The sequence below is a fragment of the Sparus aurata genome, chromosome 13, assembly GCF_900880675.1.
Source record: "Sparus aurata chromosome 13, fSpaAur1.1, whole genome shotgun sequence".
Classification (NCBI taxonomy): domain Eukaryota; kingdom Metazoa; phylum Chordata; class Actinopteri; order Spariformes; family Sparidae; genus Sparus; species Sparus aurata.
Genome location: NC_044199.1, coordinates 4,803,442 through 4,829,516, shown reverse-complemented (window position 1 = coordinate 4,829,516; position 26,075 = coordinate 4,803,442). Strand labels below are relative to the sequence as shown.

The 26,075-nt window shown below is 41.8% G+C and overlaps 1 protein-coding gene across 1 annotated transcript in view; it reads right to left on the bottom strand.

Annotated features, from left to right (window-relative positions):
- Positions 1-26,075, bottom strand: part of rtn4rl1a (reticulon 4 receptor-like 1a) — a 100,794-nt gene that overhangs the window by 35,003 nt on the left and 39,716 nt on the right. The gene's annotated exons all lie outside the window — the stretch shown is intronic.

Below are 26,075 nucleotides of genomic sequence, written 5' to 3'. Positions count from 1 at the left end.
TGAGCAGGGGGAAAGTCAGTGTGGTAGAAAACAAGGCATGGAGAAGATGTAAAGGAGAGGAAGTGCTCGGCAGCACCGGGTTGTTCCAGCTATTTTTAAACTCATTTCTACTAAGTCTGCATGTTAAGTCCTTCCTGAGTTCTGAGCCGCTTCTAGCTGGTTTTTAAACGAGTGATTTACTACATCAGGTCTCACCGCTAAAAAGTGAGAGCAGCTCTAAAATCGACATTTCCATCCATTCTTAATATACAACCGACCGTAATGTGAACGACTTATCGCCTGACTCTGTTGTTCCTCTCGGCTGTAACGAGCGTTCAATGCGTCAGTGTTATTTTCAGGTGTTTACAGCGAAAAAAGCTCTCGTAAACAAACCGTACTCGACCCGACCGGCACCAAGAGCCGGACCGACAAGGTTACAGACCTCCTGCTTTACAGAGTGGAGCTCTAATAAGTATTTATAGTCATCTAACAGTTATTAACAACAAATTACTACATTTTGAGAATGTTTTGCACGACAGCAGACAGAAAACTACAACACTAATATACTGCAGTTCAAAGCAGCCGCAGCTCCGTCAACAGCAGCGCGGAGATGAAAAGGGAGAGAAATTCTCCAGACTCCGTCAGAAAAACTCCACATTTTGAGAGTTTTTGAGTTCGGTGAAACTTTATAAACTTTGTGAAATGTTGTCTAGGACAAATTCTCAATTACTTGAACTGTGAATTTGGCAAATGTTATACATGAAGTCTTTCACTTGACATTTTATTTTAATACCTCATTATATTGAGCTGACCAAGAACCAGATGTTTCCCTCAGATGTTGATGAAGACCGAAACAAGGACTAGAAGGACTTTGATTAGATTTGCCAAGTGGACACAAGCAACCAACAGATTCTTATGAGCTAATAGAAAATGATGAGTTATGGGAGAACACACTGGGACACACTGCATTAATGAATCATTTAGTCATGATTAGTCCAATATCTGAATCAATCTCTATCTCCCCGGTTGACAGTGAATCAGCCAACGAGGAGCTGGGAAACATTATGAATATTATGTTGACATTATCGTGATACGACATTTCGTCCTACGGAGATTTAGGTTACTGTAATATTGTGATACGTCATAGGTGGTTTAAAAGGCTGCATTACAGTAAAAATATGTAATTTTCTGAATCTACCAGACAGTTTTACTTCTTCTAATACTTGCCTTTATACCACTTAGTCATGATATCCACATTACTGATGATAATTGATCACAAATCTCATTGAAGCACCAATAGTCATCCCTACAATACTGTTGCAATATTGATATTTAGGTTTCGAAGTATTCGAATCAAGAATCAAGAACCCCAACCCCGTCCTAAATCCCAACTAAGCAGCACATACTAATAACGACTCACTCATAACTAATTAGTTAATCATTAGTTAGTAACTACTACTGTTTACTTAATAGACTAAGTGATGCCTTATTATTGCCTGACCATTACTCCCCTTTTAAATCCTCACTTAGTTGATCCTCATTAATGATTCATTCATTATCGGATCCTTCCTCTCTTGTTCCTCAGTAACCACTCAAATTTGTGTACATTCATCTTCCTCTGACGTAGCCTCGCTCTCTCTCCCTCCGCCTCGTCTGTCACTCAAATCCAAGCCGCCGCTATCTTCCCCTGCGTCATCCAGAACCTGTCTGTGCATCCCACTGTCCCCCATCACTCCCTCCGTGTCCTCCCCACCTCTGCCTGATTTCTTTTGTCCGTCCCCTGCCATCTTTTCATCAAACAATCCTGAAATAATCTGTAATCTATGGGTTTAAGTCCGCGCTGTGTGGCGGAAACGTTTACGTAAAGGATCACAGCGCGGAGGATTATATAAGTTAATGTGACGTACAGCGAGAGGGCTCTGGTAGTTAGCTATCTGATATACAGCGGAGGGGAAACATGCTCTGCTGAGCCTCGTAGGACTTCAGTGATAGATGACTCGTAGAAAGAATTCAATAGAGCAACTTATCTGTGGGTAGGAATAATTCATCACTGCTCATTTCATATATTTCTCAGCCCGAGCTGCTGATATGCTGTGTATGGACTCTTTGTTCCTAAAATGAGTGAGTCACGATTCTTCTGAAATGAGGCACGTGCACCTCATCATTGGATCTGACACTTTAAGGTCAAAATTTGATTATGTGTTTTTTTGGGATGTGAGCTTATGGTTCCACACAGTTCTGGTTGCTTTGGCTCTGACCTGCACACTTTTCAGCTCTTTTGTGCTGCGTCTGTAACTTTTTGCTAAGCAGGGCAGCCTTATTTTTATATATATATATACCAGTGCCAAATGTTTTCCAATCTAAAAAGCACTCCAAGCAATGCATTCCTCTGCTCAGGCAGTACAATCCTATATTTCTACTATGACTTCTTTAATAGTAGGGTACGATTAGTTTACCGTAAGTTTCCGTAATTTTAACGTGAGGCGGGCATCGCTCTCTAGCGCACCACTGCCATCACTGTTTCCCTCTCATACTCTGACCCATGGATCTCACCCAGCAAAGAATACGGTCTCCCGTCACCATCGACACACATGCCCGCGGGGTTAAAACAAAATTAGCCAGCTACCTGTGATAATGCAAATAACAACGATGGCCCACGGAGAAGAAACATTGCAGCAACGGGGTCGTAGCCAGTATTTTAGAAATAGGAAAGTCACACCCCACCAAACAAAGACCCAACAAAAAAAATACTGAGGATGTGACCTCGGTGTCTTCAGTTGTAGCTACAGAACGTCTTTGGTTCTCCAGGCAGGTTTAATATGAAAACACTAAACAGGACATAGAGACGTGACGTGAGTGAGGTGACACACTACCGTTCTGTGTTATCTGGTCACAATGCTATGATATCAGGCGGGTTTTGTCTGTAATTGTTCTAGCTTGAATCGTGATTCAGTGCCAAATACATATTTGATTTCCTGCGCCCTCACTTCAGTGAGTTAGTTCGACTCTGCTAACAGCTGATGATAGTTGCTGTGTCTCAATTCAGGGTCTGCATAGTTCGGAGGAGCATTTGAAGGCCATTTACGTTACAACACCGCGCACAAAGGCTGTCCCAACTCGAAGGCTCCTCCAAATGCAGCCCACAAATGCCCCTTCTACTCCCCGTTTTTGGAGGATGCACCGCTACTATCATTCACAGTCGCACATATCCCAAGAACCTTTACGTGCCCGAAAAAGAAAATAGAAAGAGAGAAAATGGCGACATCGCGTGACGTAGGTCATCACTTTCGCAGGCCTGGGCGGCAGAAATCGTGACGTAAGGGTAAAACATCTGGTGATGCAAACAGGAAATGCAATCCAAAGGCTAGACCGTCCCAACGGTTGACACGGTTAACAAGGTCTCTCTGAAGGACTCGCCTTCGAAGACCGCAAAGGCCGAGTCCTTCGAAGGATGCAGACCCTGAATTGAGACACAACAACTGATTTCAATTTTTTAGACCCACGATTAAACTTTTCATAAAATCAAAACTTGAAAACCAGGAGAAACAGCTTGGCAGAAAAACCTGACGGCTAAAGGCGACAACACGACTGAACTTTTCCTCTTAAACTTCAGAACAACCAGGACTGGAAACATATTCATACCTGCAGGTAATAATATTGCAGGATTTTCTTCATCACCAGAGTTTTATAGGGAAAAGTCCTAACCAGAAATGATCTCTGTGAAGGTGTAACTGTACAAAGCTGGGACAGTAAGATCTCCCATACTGTGCTGACTGCAGACGCTGTTCAATAATGAAAGATATTGCTGGGAGAGATTGACTGTGCTCCGACAGGGATTTTTTCGGGGGGGGGAAGGAAATAAAGATTAATTCCAAAAGACATTTTATGCCTCCATGTGCTTTTGGACTACTTTATTTTTGTGGAACCGCGACCTTATTGTGAAATGATCTGAGTGACTAAATAATGTCTTGACTTGCTGAGGCAGAACATCAAATGTAAAAGTATTACTGTTGTAGGAAATGAAATGGAATGAGCATGATGACATGACGGACCTGATGCACACAGTCTCTGCACATGATTACTTCAGGGAACACAGTGCAGATATGACTCCATTTCAATTATTTAGTTTCAGTATCACAACAGAGGAGTGTTTGGGAGAGAAGAGGAGAATCTTAAACGCGCAGACGTGTGTGCACCTTTGTGAATGTCTGAATCGGAGACACCACGAGCCTCGTCTCCTCTGTATGACAGGGACCCTGCACGACAATGCCCTCCGAGCCAATCAAGAACGCGCAGCGAGGGAGCTCGTCCAATCAAGGAAGGGGTGGAATGTGAGGTGGAGGGAAAAAAAAAAAACAGAAGGAGAGGAGGCAAGAAACGGAGAGAGAGGAAGAGGGATGTGAGGATTAAAGCTTAAACACATCCTGTTTTTAACCTTCGCTTTTCTCTTTGAAGCATTATAATAATTTAAAATACAGAAAAACTCTACCTACAATTCATCAACATAACTGAGGATGATGATAATTATAATCTTTAGCTGCCTGTTGGTCCTTTCATGCTGCTAACTCTGTCTCAAAATTGGCTGTTTCCATGTTGATTGCTTTGTTTGTATCGAACTGTCTGCACTCATTTTCCCGCCTGTCCATTCTGTCCAGCCGTTTCAGATGTGTGAATGTGCAATCCGAGGTGTAAATAAGTCATTAACGGCGAGGAGGATTGCAAAGTTTTTTTTTTTCTCTCATTCGCATTCGCGGCGGAGATAAATAAAATGTATTGATCGGTCGATTGGAAGTCAGCTTATTTCACCCTCACATGTCACATGTGAGGCGATACTTGTCTCCCTCCGTGACAGTCCACAACAGAAGCTCCGTCCATAGTGTGACTTTAAATAACACCACATGCAGGTCTCTCTCTCTCTCTCTCTCTCTCTCTCTCTCTCTCTCTGTCACACACACACACACACACGCACGCACACACACACACACACGCACACACACACACGCGCACACACACACACACACACACATGCACTGAGCCAGAACTGCTGACAACAGCCATTGGATTATCTCTGAGCTTCTCCATCCTTCTTTACGATTCACACAGCCATCACCGTCTCCCTCCGTCTGTCCATCCCTCCATCCTCTCTGTCTCCTCTTGCATTCAGCCTCCCACTTTCATGTTCCGACTGAATTTCATTCACATATGTGCGTGTACAGTATGTGCGATACAGGGCGGATCTCTTGGTTCCGATCCAGGTCGTGTTTGCGCTCCTATCCCACCTTCTGACTGACATGTACGGGTTTCTACTTATACACATTTGAGCATTAAAGACAAATAAACAAAGATGGCGCAAAGAAAAGTTGGACGTCTGATTTCTTTTCCAATTGTGGTGATGATGAGAGTTTTGTCAACCGTGCAGCAGCAGGACTGAAATATGTGTGTCATTGCCGTGACTGTCAGGTGCATCACTCACCCTGTAGACTAGAGGCTGGGGCTGCACGGGGAGAAGCCAAACCACTGCAACCAGTGGTTAATGAGGTGTGTTCGGCACACTGGCAACTCTAACCATTATCTAGCATGCAGCGGGACAAAGCCACGCGAGGCTATTGATTATCCATTTGACATGCCACTGAAGCCTGGAGGGCAGGAGGAGGAAGAAGAAGAAGAAGGAGGAGGGGGGTGAGGACGAAAAATAATCCAAAAAGTCGGGCTGATAAATGGATGGAGACAGACAGACGAGGATTACACACGCCAGACACGAGCGCTGATAAATTAACAGCGTTTGTGTGTTCAGGAAAATGAGACACAAGGGAGACGTGAAAAATGGACACCCTCACAAGATTACTGTAATTTCCATCTCTTGTAATGATTAGTTTGAAGCAGGGTTTACTTTTATTGTGACAAGATTTGCATAGTTCCTTGATGGTTATAACATCAAGGTGATATTAAAAGGGGTTCAGCTGGGCGGAGAGCAGTTAAGAAGGAGCAGGAAGCCACTCACAGTCACGTCAGCACTGTTCACGCTGTGTGTACTGAAGAAGGGACGTGCAGAAGTGTTATCATAAATACACCAATGCTAACCACTGTCATGTTGGTGTTGTCTCAGTGTTGCTCCAGGACCATAGATTACATCAGCTTTGCAACTCCGGAAAGATACCAGAAAAATACAAACAAGGGAGAAGTTATACTGTAAAACATGTAGTTACATTATGAAAGAGGCTTTTTTAACCCAAACCATCATCTTTTCCTATCGCTTTTTTTTCCATTATGCAAAAAACTAATAAAATAACACCCTGAGAAACCTCTACCTCTACCTGTTCAACCACCACGACCATCTCCACAGGTTCATATTAGTCCGAACGCTCTGGCCGCTAATATCGCATTTCAAAGTGTTTCCTCTGTATCACTCGCAACACGACGACGTCAAGCCAAGAGTCCCGGAATTGCATCCAAGCGGCTACAACACAGAGAATAACAGTCCGTGGACAATTTTGTTTGAATAAAATTGTCTTTCCAGGACTGATGTTGATGTTGCATCTCCTCTAATCATGTTGTTGTGCTGGGAGGCCACATCATCAGCAAATGCAACTACTGACGTTTCATGCTACCAAAGTTACCCATGCTATAGGTCGATGATGTCTGGACACGGTCTTAAAGATCTGATTTAGAGAAACAAATCTGATTAGCTTGTGTCTGATTTATGTGTTTTATCTTCTTAGCTACTAGCTAGCCACTAAGTCTATATTCAGGAATCCCATGAATGGGTTTTGATGGCCCTTAAAATACCTCCTGTAGTCTGTGTAGTGTGGCTGTTTGTTAAACCATACGATGGTGTGGCGACCTGTGGGTGTGTCTGCTGCTGTGTAATCAGTAACGTGAGTACTTTTCCATATTTTACAGCCCGTAAAGCTGCTCTGGGCCAAAATGTACAACATTGAATTTGTGTCTGCACCTTCCCTGGTGATCGATGATGTAACAAAAAACACTAGATTAATGTTTGATGCTATAGTCAAAAATGTTTCTTAACTTTTTCTTGTTGTTGCTGAAGGAGCTCGCCCACAGATGATTATTAACACAGCTCTTTTCAGTTACCTCGCTATCGGCAGAAAGCGAGGCATGTCGTGAAATGGTAATGATCAAAGCCGACCTCAGTATGGATGCAAGAATAACGAATAATAAGAGCATCACTCCAAAGTCCACATAACAACTAGAATGATCACACGGATGTGTCATTTGAAGGCTAACGGTGCTCAGGACATCAATGTTAGCTTGAGTGTGTGTGTGTGTGTGTGTGTGTGTGTGTGTGTGTGTGTGTGTCTCTGTCCCACAGCTGGAAACCATAAACTCTAGACTTTAGTCTGTGATGTTATGCTGATTTACATCCTGGTGCCACTCAGTTCACAGTTAATCAGGGACTAAATTTGAGGATTCCTGATTGTTTGAATATCATATTCAAATAATTTAAAACGCACCACACAAGCTCTGAAAATACAGATGAGTTCCATCTTAAAATGTGCATACAAATAAGACATTTCTGACACAGCTGACGGCTCCAACACGAGGGCTGAACCGTGGAGTTTTCGTTGTTAAGAGTTTCCCCTTGTGGATGTTTGTCCAGCAGCACCATGGAGTGACGCTGTGCCGTCGACTGTGTACCCGGACGCTGCGATGTGTTACATGTTCCCGCTAACATCAGACGGCTGCGATGCAAATGTGTATGACACCCCGCAGTTTCACAGCTCCACAACATACAGCACGAGACTAATCAGTTAAGTCAACAGTCGGGCTCCTGTTTGGTGCAGCAGTGACGGGACTGCATTTAAAGATAAAAAGCCATGAAAGCACAGTGTGTCCTCTGATGAAGCCAAAATTTTAGCCTGAACCTGCACTTTACCTAAACAGCTGGACGCTCTCTCCTGCCAGATTCTACAGGAGGAACACCAGGCAAATGTTTGGGCCACTGATAACCACTTGTTCTGGCACATTTTGCAATTAAAAATGATAAACGTCCCTTAAACCTCTTATAAAGGCATTATACTGTGCACTGCCGCTGCTCAAAATCAACGCTGTACGGGTTGATGGTCACTGACCTTATAATAAGTGTTATTTGTGTTCAGTGGTGAAGTTGGTGAGTTATTATTTTAAGTTTCCTGCATTCATTTGTTGGTTTCTACGGAAGCCCTAAACGGCCATGCATTCATATATTTTATTTCCTCCATTTTTTTGTGATGACGAGTTAATTTCCTCCGTTTTCCCGAGATAACGGGATCATTTTCTCGAGATCTCGTGATAACGAAACTTTGTTTTCCCGAGATAACACACCTTCGAACACACCGTAAGAGCTTGTACCCTTTATCAGCCAGGTGCACAGTCAATCATTTCATCACGTTCAGCAAAAATCATGCAGGCACACTTCAAACACGCACGCACACGATTCACAGGAACACAGATGTTCTCGGTTCACAGCGAGACGCTTTCAAAATAAAAGTCCCACATTTAGTGTCTAATATAATTAATCAAATAATAACCTGGTTTCAAAGAATATCAGTTAACTAAATGAAAACAAGATGTTCTTATTAACAATTATCACATTAACCTCTCCGCACCCACCCGCCCGCCGACGGGCGATTTCAGATAAATGACTGTATGTCTACACTGCGCAGTGACGTATCCCGCTTCAACTTTCATCAATATGAACATACTATACGTCGTTAGAAAGAGGAGAATCTCCGCAATTCATTCATCCAGTTGATTTTGCAGAAATCATGAGCACCAAACCATAAATCATTGATATTCACCAGCATGGTAAACGTGAGACACAAGAAACACACGGCGACTCCCTACCTTTGAAGCGGCCATAAAGCCATAATATGTGTCCATTCCTCAATTATCTATATTCCAGTTGTCCGTAAGAATCCACTGATCAAAAGCATCAAAATGGTGTTTCATAAAATTATTCCAGCTTGTGAATATCGTCCTGTAAAGTCCATTTGTCTACCGTCTGCCAACTTTGTCCGGCATATAAAGTTCATACTTTACCGGCCGCACCGAAATGTTTTCTAGTTCCTGTATGGTGATGTTGGGTGTGCTTGTTTTCATCACTTTGCTAGCTACAAAATAAAAGTGTCCCCATCTTTTTCTGTTCAGTTTTCACCCCAGCAGAGCCCCTGAAGTAGATCGAGCGCTGCCTGTTTGAAGGACCAATAGACTTTGTTTACTGTTTTTCGCTGCCTTAGTATAGGAATAGCGTATTGGCTATCGACATGTCAATAACTCAGGCTTCTAGCCAATTATTTTACCTTTCTAATGAGGGCAGGCGTGCCCAGGTCAGGTATTTATGAGCCGAGGGGTTTCCGTGCGTCTGGCGACTCGTGGGCGGACTTTACGCAGCAGACCCACGGTGAAGAGACGCAGCAAACATTTACATTTCTTCGTAGGCATTTTCAGAGTTTACAATGGCGAAAGCCAGGAAGAAATCCAAATATATCCGAGAAGATGACCAGGAATGGACTATAGCATCATCTGATGAGAGTCAAGACAGTGAGTATGACTCTGAGAGAGAGGAGATGTTCGCTCAGTGACTTGACGACATCTTAGATCGGTGAGTAACGTTATCTTTGATCATGTTTTATTTATTTATTTAGCCATGAGTGAAATTTGAATGAAAGTTAGTGGGTGGGGTTTTTTTATGATTACAGTGAACAGTACAGTATACATTAGCATGTCATAAATGATGCTAAATGGTTAGCGCCCCAGGGCCTAATTAGCCTTGCTAAGCCTAGCTAGCTAGCTAGCTACTCAACTACTCAACTAAAGTTATGTAATCCTTGTAATCCTATTCTATAATGTCAGGGTTTTCCCTGCCATTATACGGCTTAGGCGCGGCGCCCAAGCGTTTTTGCCTCCCGCCTAAGCAGGGTTCTCCCCAGACGGTGGAACAGCGGCGCTACCCTGCTAAACCGCTAGGTCAGCGGCGCTATACTCCGCGCGTGACGGCGATGAGCGTCCGTCCCCCGGCTGACGGCGATGAGCGTCCGTCCGTCCGTGTCTCTCTCTTCCCCCACCCCCCGGGACAGACTATCCTCTAATTCCCTTTTATTTAGATTTTTTTTTTCAAGCTTGTAAACAAATTGAACTAGATCTTTTTCACTGACCAGACACTGGGAATATTCCTCCAATTCAATTATTCTGTTTATGTACAGTTATTTCCCTGATGTTTTTGTGTAATATATAATATCATATCCGTGTTTATTTGTTTCCTATGTAAATAACACCCCATTGAAATGCATTTATATATTTTTTCATTATATTTGGTAACATTTGTGCATTGCATTGTGTTTTGTAGGTCACAGTCTGACAGTGACGTGGATTGGGAGCCTCAAAGTAGGACACTCAGACGCCAAACCCCATCTCCTGCTGAAGTTGGTCGGCAGATGCGGCAACGATCGTCTGCATCCACCAGTGCTACCTCCCCCGCTGCATCTTTCACTGCCCCCTCTGGCTCAGGGGAAGCTGCAGCTTCTACACCAACTGCTGGACGTTCCCGTGCTGCCAGACGTGCCCGGGGGAGGGGCAGAAGAGGAGGATCCTCCAGAGCACATAGCTCCCACACGGAGGAACAACAGTGGCATGATGTGGGGGATGACGACGTTGAGCCTGCTCAAGTTGCCTTCATGCCGGTGAGACAGCCCGGACCACAGCAGGAGACCAGAGTGGCAACCAGGCAACTGCAGTTTTTCAGACTGTTTTTCACCGACGCAGTGCTTGGGACTTTGATGGCAAACACTAATATTTTGTTGATATTGGCACAGTTATACATACAGTAATAGTGTATTGATAGATAATACAATCCTTGTTTGAAATTCAGTTCAGTATAGTCTGTCATTTTTGTATAATGGTAACTATTCTGTAGTGTCTTGTCACATGACAATATCTCAATATGGCCACCTAGAAGCGTGTGGAAAACCCTCCAACCACCCATCAAATGAATGTGTGAATAAATTATGTTTTGAATCATGGAGAAAGGTTTTATAGTCACCAGAATGCTTCAGTAATGTTTCCAGTGTCACAGAAGTGAGTAAAAGCATTTGGCACAATTTGGCCATTTGGAGACGTTTTGGAGAGGTTCGTGGACGCCAGTGACACCACAAACTAAAACCTCCATAACTCCCATAAGGGTAGGCCTAGAAGTCTAAAATTTCACCCAGGTGTAGTTGACAAGATGAGGAAGGTATGTGCTATATTGCCATATGCCTTACATAAAGCACATCCTAGTTATTGTTATTCAAATATGACCTATTATTTTCGAAGACAAAAAAAATGTTTTAGAGCCATGTTTGAACTGATGTCATTTTGGTTGTGTGTATGGTACATGCTAAATAAACACATTCACAGAAACTAGAGGTTGTCAGCTTTCAAATGGCGTATCATACATCCATCTCGGACTTGTAGTTCTTGTGTTATCAGCTTTTCCATTTGGGTATGCTAAATAGATGAAGTTAATGAAAATAGGTGGGTGCGAACAGGTTAAAGGTCATTTACAGTTGTTACACTAACTGACTCATTCACACACACACACACACCTTATTATATCGTTATCATTGGGAAAACAAAGTTTCGTTATCTTGAGATCTCGACAAAAATTATCCCGTTATCTCGGGAAAACAAATGAAATTAAGTCGTTATCACGAGAAAACAAAGTTTCGTTATCTCGAGATCTCAAGAAAATTATCTTGTTATATCGGGAAAACGGAAGAAATTAAATCGTTATCACAGGAAAACAGAGGAAATAAAATGTATGAATGCATGGCTGTTTAGGGCTTCCGTAGGTTTCAGATTATTCTAAACAAACTGTTGATGATGAATGCTGGAGGAGCCCCCTGGAGGGTGTGTAACCTGACGATGAAGGTATAAACATTCTGCCATGCTTGTATTTCCACATTGTGAAGTGTCCCAGATGTGTCGGTCTTCATTCAGTGTAATACAACAATCACTTGTCTGACTCTGTGCCCATTTCACCTTCCTGAACGCAGTATTTTAGGAATGATGTCATGAAGTCTAAACCTGGCATTAGATGCTTTTTATGTGGGAGTGTTTGAGTACATCCAGCTCTTGTTCCTACGGAGCAATGTTTGCAGTAAAAATTTCATATTACTCACTTTCAGTTGAGCTTCTCTCATAAAAACTGTGAAAGAACAGTGGACAGATTCAAGATACGAGGGCGGGCCACCATTGTTGTTTTATTCCAGATATTCTGAAATCTATAACTCACAGCTTTGTGAGAAATAAGAGGTCATTCTTCATAACCAATACGTCATTCTGTGGGATGACCAGTTGTACAATGTTTGTTGTTGGTTGGTGTTTTATTCGTCTATTCTGAAATGTAGTTTTCGTGGCTGACTGTGTGGTGAGCGTGGTTCACACTGGCAGGAGGTGGCAGCAGGCGGTGAGAGGAGGTCGGTTCTTGTCTTGATAAGTGATGCATTAATCGTTGGCAGTTCACAGGCTGGTCGCTGCTAAAAACGTGATCTGTCTGACATTCGGGCACAACACAACAACATTTCTTTAAAATCTTCTCTTTCGTGGTTTCTTCATCCTTGAACTTTTGTCGTTTTCAGGTGAGCTCAGGTCTTTTCTTTGGGAGGAAGCACTCACACAGTTTCGGTACACAGTTCACAATCTGCATATCAGAGTTTAATTTCCTGCATTTCATTACATTTTACCAGACGGTGCTGTTTTGGAGGTGTTAGATGTTGTGTTTCTCTGAAGGGAGGGCGAGGCATTAGAGGAAAGGTCAGTGGGTTGCCATTACTAAAACTGTTGTGTTTCTGCCCAACGCAGCACAATGCGACACACCATCCATTCCCTCTCAGAATAACTGCTCCCTCAGGGATGAAGTCTCCCCGCCCCCCGCCGAGAGTTGTCTTCACACAGGCCTTCTATCATCAAAGTCAGCGGCTAAAGACCACATCAATACGAACAATTGACTGGTGATGTCAAAGAGTAGATGTGTTACCTCAGGGTCACACAATCATCTTCATGTTAAATGGTCAGTCTTGTAGTCATTCAGGTGTAGAGGTCAGTACTTTTATCTGTGTGTGTGTGTGTGTGTGTGTGTGTGTGTGTGTGTGTCTCAATGAATGTTAGCGTGCAGGCGTCAAATAACTGGCTTCATGTTTCATTTCCCAGAAGGCTTTTCTCTGGCTTAGCCAAGGTGAGAGGTTATCGAGGATAGAGAAAAATAGGATTTAATTCTATGGGATGTTTTTCTACCTTTGGCGAGGTAGAAACTGAAATTAGAGCAGGATTAAAACGCGGAACGTGGCGAGAGCAGTCCTCAGAAGTGCAGATCATAACACCCAGACACTAAATGAAGCCGTCATAAAAGCAGAGAGAGGATGCGCGAAAAAAAAAAAAAAAAAAAAAGCAGAAAGGCCTCAAGAAGTAAATAATCTGTTTCAGTTTCTGCTGCGTCGCTACACACATTCACAAAATAATTCTCACTGTTAACCTGTGTTTTGACCTGCAGTAGCTGCAGGCCCTGCAGGAACAAACATGCTGTTGTTTGTGAAGGGAATTTTATTTTGCTGAGAGGGGAAAAGTAGATAAAATAATGATAAAAAAAAGCTTTGATAAAGCCATAAGCCTTAAATACGCCAGGGTATAATAGTTGACGCATGTGGGTATTAGTGAAGTCAGATTAACTGCTATGATAGAATATTAGAAAATGCTTAATAAAGAAGCCGGCCTGCCTGCCAACATGGAAAGATCCCCTTATGACAAAGCAGAACAGAGCAGCTGAGGCACATCATGTCCTGTTAACTCTGCTGCTCGTTCTGTGTGCACAGATTTACTGATTGAGAGAAAAACACGATAGATTTGTTCCTTGAAAGAAGGAAAATATATCGTGGGGATCAGAGTGTTCAATAAATTATACAATGGATGATTATGATGATATACGTCTTGAGACCATAGAAAAAAACGTTTCACTATCGTTTCACATTACGCTCTCTGGTTTAGTTCGCTGTGTCACATGTCGTATTATTCTTTAGCTGGATGAGGTTTCGCATCAAGACATTTGCATGAAGGCACTGTGAACTAACATGCGAGTAGAGCACAGACATACTGTTTGCAGATCAAAAGTCTTCAGAGACCAGAAAACTGTTAAAGAAAACAACAAACAGGCCTCTCCATGTGGTCATTTTATATAAAGTTCCCCTGTGGTTTTACTGTTTGCAGCTCTAGCGACATGGCTAATGCTAGCAGCCTGGCTGCCACCCGAAGGAAAAGGGGCTGGTTTTGTACTTTCAACAAATTCAAAAGAAATATGCCAGTGTTGAACCTTATAAAGTCCCGGTGGTTCTGTAAGAGAAAACACAAATCAACGAGGGAACAGACTTTGACACAAAACTGGCGCGATCCACTGAGTGAATGCCGTCTGTTCACTCTTGTTTCGCCTCGGTTTCTCTCGCTCTCCCTCTTCACCGTCTTCACCTCCTCCATCAGTGGGGTTTCTTTTCTGTTGCAGTGTAGAGCAACCAGGGGAAAGAATGCCTCTTCCAGTTTTGGCTTCCTGTAATGCCGACTTTAATTTTTCCGGGAAAACTGAATGAATTGAACTGCAGACTGAATATTATAATGAAAGTGAGGTTCATAGGGAACCACTCTATACATGGTTGGTATCATTTTTATGCAGTCATTACACAGTGACATCTGTGTTTAATTTAGAATGTTGTAACAGTCCGAAAGGCTAGTATGATATTTCCATATGTGTGAAAATCTAAAGTCATTAATTTACCCCCTTCGGAGACTCCGAAAGGACTGATTCTGAGCTCGTGAGATCAAAAACTGTGGTAAACGTTACAGCTAGCAGAGGTCAGAACTAACGATTTCTTTAAGAACAGGAAATGTTTCTCCACACACTCGCGTGATCACTTAATGAAGCATGGCATTGGTTTGTGCACGGTCATGCAGCAAGGAGGTGAGGAGAGACAGGAGGAGGTGAGGAGCGAAAATGAGAGGGAGGAGCTGAGGTCTGAGGGAAAGAAGAGAAAGATGGGGGGAAAATGTAGAGAAATTACCAGATGGAAAGCAAGGCATATATGAAAAATTATGTCAAGTAGGTCAGCGTCAGAGTGTCAAACCCAGTGAGCAGGAGTCACATGGACACAAACTGTTGTGTGTGTGCATGACTGTTTCTGTGCACACACGTTGGTGGCGTACTGCCTCGGGAAACTGCACGAGGGTAAGCATTAAAGCTAGCACACATGACTGAGCTGAGAAATGAGCATACAGCACCAGCAAATTTCAACCTACATCCAGTGACATGGAAAGAGAATATGCTAATTGTGCATCGTTGAGGGGATTTAATAAACATGTGCTCCATAATGGCTCCTCAGTAAAGACCCAAAGGTCCAAAGGTTCATACTGCATGTACTGTACAGTATGTGACAGATGTTGGTACTAAAAAAAACACAGAAATTAAAGAAGACTTTTGTGCAATAAGCAAAAAAAGATAATGAATAGTGGCGTCAGTGTGCAGAGCATTGTTTTTAATCAGATAGCATTACATTTAGTGGTGGTAAATACTGATAAGATATGCAGAAAATAAAGTAGCTTTCTGTAAGTATAGATAGATAGATAGATAGATAGATAGATAGATAATAATGTTTACCACTTTTCAAATTAACACCTTAGCATACCCACATTAGCTAATTAGCGCTCAAAAATACATAGAAAAGTATTTACTTTTGCAGGTATTTGGTTACATTTTGACCTAAGCTAGAGGAAAGTTCCTAGGACCACTGATGGTAGAATCCAACCTCTGGGGACCATGAATTCATGATCCTCAAGATCATTCAAGATGTCACAGTCTGGTCCAAAGTGGTGGATGCATGGTTAAAAACAATAAAGAAATATCTAAAACATGTGCGTGTATATTAACCTGATGTCATATGATTTCTTCTCCACTGACATATGACTTTCTTAGCTTATTTTTTTGTAGTCATATTTGACCTCTTCAGGCCTTTTGAGATGAATCAAGTGAAACATGAACTATGGGTCATATGGGAGTAGACTTTTCGTCTAACGATTGCATATAAGTGCACAAGCACAACAACGTAAACGTGGAGAGCTGAAGAAGCTAACAGTGACGGACAGGGACCGGCAGTGATGTGACTCATCCATACTGAGCATCACACTGAACTTTAACTGGTCCTGACTGTACAGGAACAAACACAGATTCACATGCAACATGACTCTTGTGGGTCAAACGTGATGCGAGATGCCTACGGATCAAAGCTGACCTCGTGCATAACTACAGCACACACTTAAAAAAAATGCAAACATACACACATATGTACACGCCACGACAGCATGCTGTCATTCCAACGCTGTTCACTTACTTGAAGTGCTAACTAAGTGTACTGGCACAAGCATGAATATTGCGACTGAACAAGCCATAATTATGGAAACATGGGAATAAGAATGGGACTATGAATATGGAAATAACTATAGGAAACAATGTAAATATGTCATGGACTAAAAGGAAAGTTATTGCTGCACTCAGGGCTCAAGGAAGACTTCAGGGGAAATTAATTCAAGTACAAGTGCAAAGTGAAAACAGGCTTGAACCAGAATAAGCATGTTTTTATGCAGCAAAAAAAGCACTTGATTCCCAGAAGTACATTTGCATACTGTTTTAAGCTGAGAGACAGCATCTGTGCAGCTGGAAGTTAAGGCATACAGGCAGTTGGAGGAATCAAAGAGTTGACTCTTGCATTATGCAGCAGTACATGTTCTGAACAATAATAATTCTATAATATCCCGTTCTTAACAATTCCCTGCTCCGTCTCTCTGACAGAACTCACTTCAAAAAGCATATACTCCGGCTTAACTTGCTCGTGTCACTTTACTGTCAAATCACGGGCTCATTCTTTATGAAATATTTAAGCTTTATTGCGGAGTGTGGTGGATGATCAGTGCATGAATTATTTTAGAAAATTATTTTGTCTGGTTTGCGACATGGCCTCTGAGTGTGAATGGATAATTTAAATAAATGAGTAATGCTCCATCCTCCTTTTTTAATGAATTCATCTCACTTTTAGCTGCTTTTGCTGCGTTGTGGCACTGTACAAGTAAGCAGCATCAACATATCACCAGTTGGAGTTTTATAACCAATATACGATCTGAACATTGAACAAAAGTACAGCAGCAGCTCAGCAGACAACCATTTAAAAGGAGAACATTTGACATTTAGAGAAAAATAAAGTTAGAAAATTGGCAAATTTTCCAAATCAGTATGAAGCAACATGGAATGATTTTAACTTGAGTAATTTGGAAGCACACAATGTGTGTGTTAGAATCTGAAATTAGGCCGCAGGATCTTTTGAGGGTTTTTCCCTCGTCTACACTGAAGAACATATTGAATGTAGTACCACTATTCCCAAACTGGGGTAAGTGTACCTCCAGGAGTTTTCAGAGGGGCACCAGAGGAGATTCTAAATTTGGCATCAAATTATTAACGATGAACCTCATTAACTAGGAGAGCCTTCTGCTTATCATCGCCTCCCATTAATGTGAGCACTTCATACTTGGATCCCCAGAATATATTTTGTTAATACAAAATAAGTCGAAAGATTCTGAGTCAAATTTTGTGTTTTCTCTCCTTGCTGTGTCAAATGCCTTCTGTCCCGCGTCTACCGTGTCAATCATAGTTTGTAGCCATCTTTCAGTGTGTCACCCTGCCCAGATTTTTTGTTCAGACATTGAGGACAAATTAATTTATAGCTGTCACTCTGTAAGATAACCTTATTCTACCATGAGAAGGAAATCAGAAGTTGTGAACCATCTTGTTTTAAATCCTGTTGCAACACTGCACATTAGCTCTTTGATCTGCACTGTTTCTGTGTGTGCCCAAGGCAACAGAAAGATGCAAAGCAGCAGGCAAACAGTAGATCCATCAGGCACAGCCAAGAGATTTGATTTTCCTGAATTTCATCTGCTCCTACTCCAAACAGTGACAGTGTGGACTTTATTCTCTGAACATCAGGCAGCTTGTCCGTTCCATCTCCTCTCACATGGACATAAGGTATGTTGTCTGGTTCCAGGCAGTGCTTGCTGCCTACTCATGAGAAGCTACCATAAATGAGAGTGTGTCTGTACAAAAAAGCACCAGCTGTTGCTTCAGCCTCAAACAAGTACCTTCATCAGAAAAACCTAAGCTGAGAAGAACATTTGGACAAAGTACAAAGATATTGATCAACTATCTTATTACTGGAAATCATCCAGTATGAATCAATCAATAACCCAAAATGCACTCAGAGTGCTCATCTCCACTGATGGTCATTAATTGTACAGTTGCTGTTAGGGTTTGGAAATGTCAGCCGGATATATAATTCTAGTGTTTCCCACACATAGACTTTACTTGGGTAACGGTATATTGCAGCCGAAGTATAATTGGTGACCTATTTTAGCATTTTACACTTTTGCATCCAAACGTTGAACTCTCAATCTGTCCTCGCTTCCATCTAGTGTCAATCACACAAAATACTTGTATGTGCTTTCTGGTGCAAGTCCTTTTAAATCACAATGTTTAGAATGGTTAAGGGCACACACCTCAATGATGAAGGAGGAAAGCATCATCTATCTGCTAAACTGGCTATTATACCTGATAGCATCCTTCACGTCAGTTACAATTTAAATATTTCCTATTGACATTCATGGATCAAAACATAACAACAACGTGCTTGACTAAAAGCTCTGGCTGTCAACACACTAATAATTAAACCACTAATCAGAAAGGACATTACCAAAAAAAAAAAACTCTTTACATATCAAGAAAACTATGAACAAAATTCAGTTGACATAAATGTTTTCAGCGAAGCAGCGGAATTTAGATTAACTCTTTTCAACAGTACAATTTTCCAGATCACAAAATTTAATCAACTTTTCTCTCCTCTTAAGGTTTCTCAGTCTGCCAAGTTTAATGAAAATCCAATTAAAAGTTTTCGGGGAGAATCAATTGTTTAGACAGACAAAATAAAAGCCAGATGGCTGCCACTACAGCTACAGCTAGTGCTTCTCCTTCTACGCGTCCTGCTCAAAATAATAATAATAATAATAATAATAATAATAATAATAACAGTAATACAAATAGATTTTTTTTGGGATATTATATAGTATATAGTGCTTTATATAACTAATGTTAGCTTAACTGAATAAATTGACAGGGTAGATGAAGTCACAGCTCAGAAACATATTTGAAGTGGATCAAGGTAGAACAGATTCACAGATAATCAGATGAAATCAGGAAGTTCTAAAAAGTGACAACTATGAGGAGATTTGATCATGAAAGCAACCTTTTAAAAAAAGAGAGATTTAGATGAAACTTCTTTAGCTTTTCCTTTAGTTTCTTCAGACATGTCTTCCAAAGCTCTTGGGCTCCGACTACAAAAGCCTGGTCATCTTTTCTCTTTGACTTTAGAAACTCCAGGACTATCCTCCCTGTGGAGTCAAGGCTGCCAACTGGCTCATGAGGGATTACAAGGTCTGATATGTAGCAGGAGGTTAAACCGCACAGCTAAATACTATCAGAGCAATCAGAGAAAACTCTTTAAACACACTGGAGACCAGTATGTGAAGACTAATACAGCTTTCATTATTGTAGAAATCACCAGTGGGGAAGCACATTGCTACAGGAATTATAATTCCCTTCACACTGAGTGTACGGATACAATAGATGAGAGGGGTAACATAAAAAATGGAGGAGCTCCCATACAGGGCACGAGGGCTCACTCAACGATTGAATAAAAATGCAGTGAAACAGGGATTGGAGGTTTCAACATGATACGCATGTGGTGAAGGTAAGGGAATTAAAGTCACGCTTTACAAAAAACATGCTCCTCAGTTTAATATGGGAAATATCGTCGTGATTTTTCCTGTAATTTGTTACCAAAGATCCAAATATGCAAGTGTATTATTTCAGTCAGATTTGAAATCCTGTGGGTTACAGAGAAGCACAAAGTCAGTCACAGTCTTTATAATGACATGTCGTTACATATGGTTTGAATGCCCGGGATGACTCATAGTCGTTAACACCAATTTACACCAATTTGTATGACAGCTGATAACAAACTTGAACACAAATACATCAGTCAACAGCTAGATGAAGAGGGAGAGAGACTCCCCAGACTGACAACGGCAAATTCTTATTTTTCTGGGCCTTCTTGTACATTTATTTTCTTTCTTTGTGTAAAAAAAATTCAAGTCCATAGGCCCCAGTAATGTACATCTCTTTTGCATATAGAGCAGGTAAGCGAGATCTGATTACAAGGAATCACTCAAGATGCATGTCGAAGTGTGAACTGACAAGCTGTCCTCAAAGATGCATGGTAGAGCCGGGGATAAACAGCCTCACAGTGAGGATACAGATGTTTCATAGAGGAGACGAGCATATATGAAGCAGATCTGCCTGTATCAGTGTTAACAGGGACTCCAGTCTGCAGTTTAGTTCATACAAATGATTGAGAAACTGCAGAATTGTAAAGCAACTTCTGTCTGCATGACCAAAGAAAGTTTTGACATCCTGTGGACACTCATATTCTGACACTCCACATGAGCACTCTCTCTCTCTCTCTGCTGTCAGTCTGCATCACAATTTTTTTAAATGAATTGATGGAGTTTAAAATGGATCATTGTAGGAGGTGCTGCACTCCCCTCAGTCTCTGTGTCCATGGGTGAAAACAGTTATGCTTTATCAGTCAGTATGGAACGAGCCACGTGTCCACTTCAGTGAGTTAGCCTTAAATCAATAAAAATAAAAAATAAACCATTTGCATACTGACACAACAAAGACGTTGATCCTTGACGCTCTACAACATGAACAGAGCAGCTGTCGCTATGCACCGCTGAGGCTATTTATAGTGCCTGTATCATTAATTCATCCCATGAATCACGTGGTGGTCGTGTCTCAATCATCATTATTAAACGTCGGAAAGATAATCGATGAATAATTCACTGTCCCCGCATTTAAATAGACTTTACAAAGAACTTCACAATGGAGTGTAACATTACTGGATCATTAATGCAGGGAAATTATGATTTGCTCACATTGTTTTCACACATCTGGCCACAGACCTCTGATGGTGCAGGCACACACAACACTAAATCCCTCCCCTCAGCCGTCTTTGTCCCGGGGACTGAACACTCCGGCTGTTTTGTGTTTTTACATAATTAACAGAAGTTATTTGTTCCTGTTGAGAAGAAACAAACAAACAAACAAACAAACAAAAACCACTCTGTCATGCAGTCAGTCCACATGGCTGAAGGGATTAGGCCTCCGTGGAAAGCATAAAGAAAGCCAGGGTGGACTATCAAAGCGCTAGAATCTATCGCTCAATACCAAATTGATTTGTGTTCGATTTTCCATCCAGTTGTACATTTCAAAAGCGTTCAGGCTATTTCATTTGCCTAAGGTACGGAATCTGTTGCTTTTGTGAGCTGCTTCGTATCGTGCGCTTGTATTAAATAAAACGGAGTCTGGGGTTGGAATATCAAAGGTTCAGTTTTCTTTTGATTTTCTTTGTGAGAAATCTGTCTCTGCGTGACGAAAATCGATCAAACACACCCTCTATTAATCTTACTCTCACTTGTGTGAGAAAAAAAGCCTTTTTTTTTTCTCCTTAAATTTCTCCCCACTCGCTGCCTCCATGGGCTCCCAGGAGCGGTGCTCAGTGGGCAGCCTGTGATAACACGCACATACACACTGACCGTATACGCCTGCACATACACGGGGTGTGGATGCTCACTCATAAACACAGAGACGCACGCACACAGAGCGGGTAATCTGTCTGATTGAAAGAGCTTTCAGACGGGTAATTAAATTTCCCAATGATCCGCTGCGGTGGCTACACACGAATCCGGCTTTCAGAGGTGAGCGGACGACCGAGACCCACAGCAATAACACACAACCACTGCCAGTGAGAGAGAGCGAGAGGTTATATTTCATGTTGACAAGGACAAGATAAACACTGGGGCCTTTAACGACCATTAGCTCAACCCTAACCTTCATCTTCAGCACTTCTGCCAACCCAACATAATCCAAAAAAAAGCACACAGGAACACACACACTCGCACATATTCTTTTTTCAGTGCTACCTGCCACCAGTAATGACAGTAATGCCATAAATAAAACATTTTAGAATACCATTTTAAAAGATGAAACACACAAATGACGATGACATACTTATAACACACGTGGGTTAATCCAGGTTAAGCTTCAGGAACGTAAGGCTCAGCAATATGCAGATTTCTCAAGAAAAATAACCACATTTTTAGAGGAACAGTTTAACATTTTGGGAACTGGCATTCTTTGGTAACAAACAAGTAGAGGTAGATGTACAGTAAGGTTATTTGCTGTATTTCTAGGAGTTGGATGAGAATATCAAAGTCTTGCTTATAAAGTGCGTAGCTGGACGTGGTAAGCTTACGGTAGCTTCACATAAAGACCAGAAGCAACGGGGAGTGCTACCTGCGCTTAAAATGTTGTGTCTTGTTTGTTCGATCCATACATCAGTGGAAATGTTGACAAAAAAACAACTGTTTGTGTTGTACAGAATTATGGGCGTCGGTGGCATATTTTCATGACAGGTATTTTGCCAAGTTTTTCTACCATGGTTGCCCTTGAACGAAACATTCACGAAACACGTTAAGTTTTCTGCTGCAAGGTCACAATGTTAACCACTGTTTACTGTGAATTTGTCCTCCTCACAGCACGCATCACGCAATCAAAAAGACAAAATAAAACTAGAAAAGATAGATACGCTGCTGATTGTGCACCAGAACGCCCCCCGGTAATACAAAACAAAAAAGTTAACTCCCATCCAATTTCCCCCTCTGATAAGTTGTTGTGAAAAAATTTGATTGCAAAAATAATGAGCCCACAATTAGTTAATCATTGGTCGCCACCACAGTTAATATACTTGTTTTCATCGGGCCTGTTCCCACCTACCATGTGAAAATAAATGAGCAGCGTTATTAGAAGAACATGTAAACTGTTAAAAGCCGACACAGGCAGAGAAACACAATAAAAGCCACCCATTTGGCTGCAATGAGAAGAACAGAGCATAAAAAGCACCACTGTGATTTGATCACCAATTGGCATGGCAACCAGCCCTGGCCAAGCAACCTAAATTAATCGAGGTCTCCCATGTGAGACAAAGGCCAAGCTAATCGAGCTGCTCAGACTCAGCGTGTTAGGCTCAAAAGGCAATAAGAGCATTTGGACACACATCTGGATCCGTCATCAAACATGAATCAGATAACACTGGAGCTTCTGTAACTCTTGGTGATATGTGGATTGTGGATAAGTGTAAGAGTTTATTCATTCCTACAGGGAGATTCTCTTCACTTTTCAGTGTATCCTCAGCTGGGAAAGGTCAGAGTGAAGCGCTGAGAACAGAACAGGATCCCTGCAGCTGGTACACATTCGGTGTATTGCTCAAGGACACAATCTTTTAGATGGATTTTTTTGTCAGCTTTCCTGAAGTTCACAGGGGGTTAGTTGACTTACACACACACACATACACACACACACACACACACTTGTACTTCTATACTTGTGAGGTACCTGATGCCCTTCTATCTGAACCCAGACCTAAAAGTGATACATTATTGAGATTTATTACATCTTGCTGGAGTATTTCTATCTTAAATGCCATATTTTTTCTAGCCTTGACAGCACTGGTTTATTGGCCCCAAATCATCTGACGTGGTGCTACTCAGCCAATCAAATCTGAGCATTTGGAGAAGCAAGGTGACTGTAACTCCAGTGTGAGTGATACTTGAACAGTTAAAGAGAAGGTAACATGCCGTGCTCCACAAAGACAAGGTTGTACAACAGCAGCTTTGATCAAGAATGGAGTAAATGTTCATTCTTCCAACTGGGGAAAACCAGTATGCCACATTTATTGCGAGAACAGGGCGATTACTTAACGAGGTGGTGTGAAGCACCATTATGAGACAAAGCACAAGCCTTTTGAGCGAACATACGCACTCAAATCCCAAGAACACAGAAAATAAACGTTCAAGCTCACTTCTCTCACTGAACAAGCAAAAGTGGGACGTAAGTGGTTAAGTTAAAAAAAAAAAAAGGTATTAAAGCTGTTAAGTTGTTAAGGGGAGACCAGGGCCGCTTGAAAACCCACTTTTTAAAAATTACTTTTTAGTGATTTTATTTGCTTTATGACATTCTGTTTTAGTGTCTTTGTGTTCTCTTTTTAGTTTTTATTGCTTCGAGCTTGTTTAATTTGCTTTGTGTTTTGTAAAGCAATTTGTAACTGTGTTTTGAAAGGTGCTATATAGATTAAGTTTATTATTATTTGTCATCATGACTTGAGGCAATTGTTCTTTTGGAAACAACAATTACTGTCTCTAATGAGGTTACCATAGCTGCTACAGCATCAGTTATATCAGAACTAGAGAGTATTCGTCATTGAAAGAAGAGCAAAGAACGACATTGACGGCTTTTCTCGGTGGAAAGGATGTTTTAGCAATCCTCTCAACTGACATCAGTAAAAGTTTGATTTAGCTGCTGGTTCCAATGATGATAGCACTCTCCGACTGTTGATGTGATTGGTTTAGCAAGCCTGTGATGGACAGATGGGTCATCCAATCACCTGTCAAGTATCTTTTCAAAGCACCCGCCTGTTTCCAAACAGTTTCTAGCAGTCCTGTTATTAGATGGTTCTGTATAACGAACAGACCCCTAAACCTAGTTCCAAACCAACCCTCAAAACCAAGTCTTAACCTTCAAACAGTCCTTTGAAGTTGTGAGGCCAAAATGTCCCCACATTCCAAACACGTCCTCACTTCGTAGGTTGACTCCAATCCCTGCTATTCTTGTTTTTGCCCCTTGTGGGGTCCATCTGTGTTTTGGTTACTTGTGAGGACCGAAAAAAAAATGTGTATGATTAAGAGCCCTAGTTGAAGACACACAAAGACACACACACACACACACACACACAGAGAGACACAGACTGAGCAAGCAATGCTCCCATCACGTTTTCTTTCTATTTTTTCAACATGCAGTTACTCAAATCTGCTGATGACAACAGCTCACGTCTTCAGCTTCCTCGCCCATCTGGACAATATGTGCAGAGTGTACAGCTCAAAGTGTGTTTGCATTAGAGTCTATGTGTGTTGGTGTGTGTGTGAGAGAGAGAGAGAGAGAGGTAGAGAGGAAAAAAAACAGAGAATGAAAGAAAGAACAAGAGGAAGGAGGCTTGGAGGTGTGTATAGAGGGATGTGTCTTGTTCTTTCTTGTTCCGTTTCTTTTTTTTTCTTCCCCCTGTAATTAGACAGGTCTGTGTGAGCAGCATAGCAAGCAGAATGATAGAGGAGCCACGGGGAGGTGGGGGAAAAGGAGGGAGGAATAAGTCAGGGAAGACAGGAAGAAGCAGAATACTAGAACAGTGCTGGGCGATTACATTAGATTAGATCAGATCAAGAAAAAAAAAAGGTGTCCAAATTAACCATTTTCAAGTGGCTCAGATGAGACAAACCAGAAGATGATATGATACAACGCTGCAGCTGTGATGAAAAATTAGGTAGCATGATAATGGAATAATCAGAAGAGGCTGAGGTTCTGCCACTACAGCTACTCCATCCGTGGTGTTTATCTGATATCTGATTTCAGCTGTTTTGTGAAATTGGGACATATGAGGGAGAGAGGCGCTGGGACACGAGAAAGACTGTAGCTGGAGGGGGGTGAGAGGTGTGAGATGGTGATAGAAAGAGAGAGTTGAAGAGGGGTGGGACTGGGAGCAATTCACAAGCTTGTTAAAATACCACTAATTACCAGCTGGCCTTGGAATATAATGAGTCTACCTGAGTGCTAAGAGCTGAGGGGAAATAGTGAGACGGATATAATGGGTGTGCAGGGGGAGAGCGGAGAGAGGAAAGGAATGATCGGAGAGAACAATAAACGGGAACAAACAGGGGTCAATGAGGTGCAGTGTTCATGTAAATAGAAGCACTGTCACATAAACTAAAGTGGCAGAGGCGGTGATTGTGAATATGTGATAAAGCGATGCTCATTG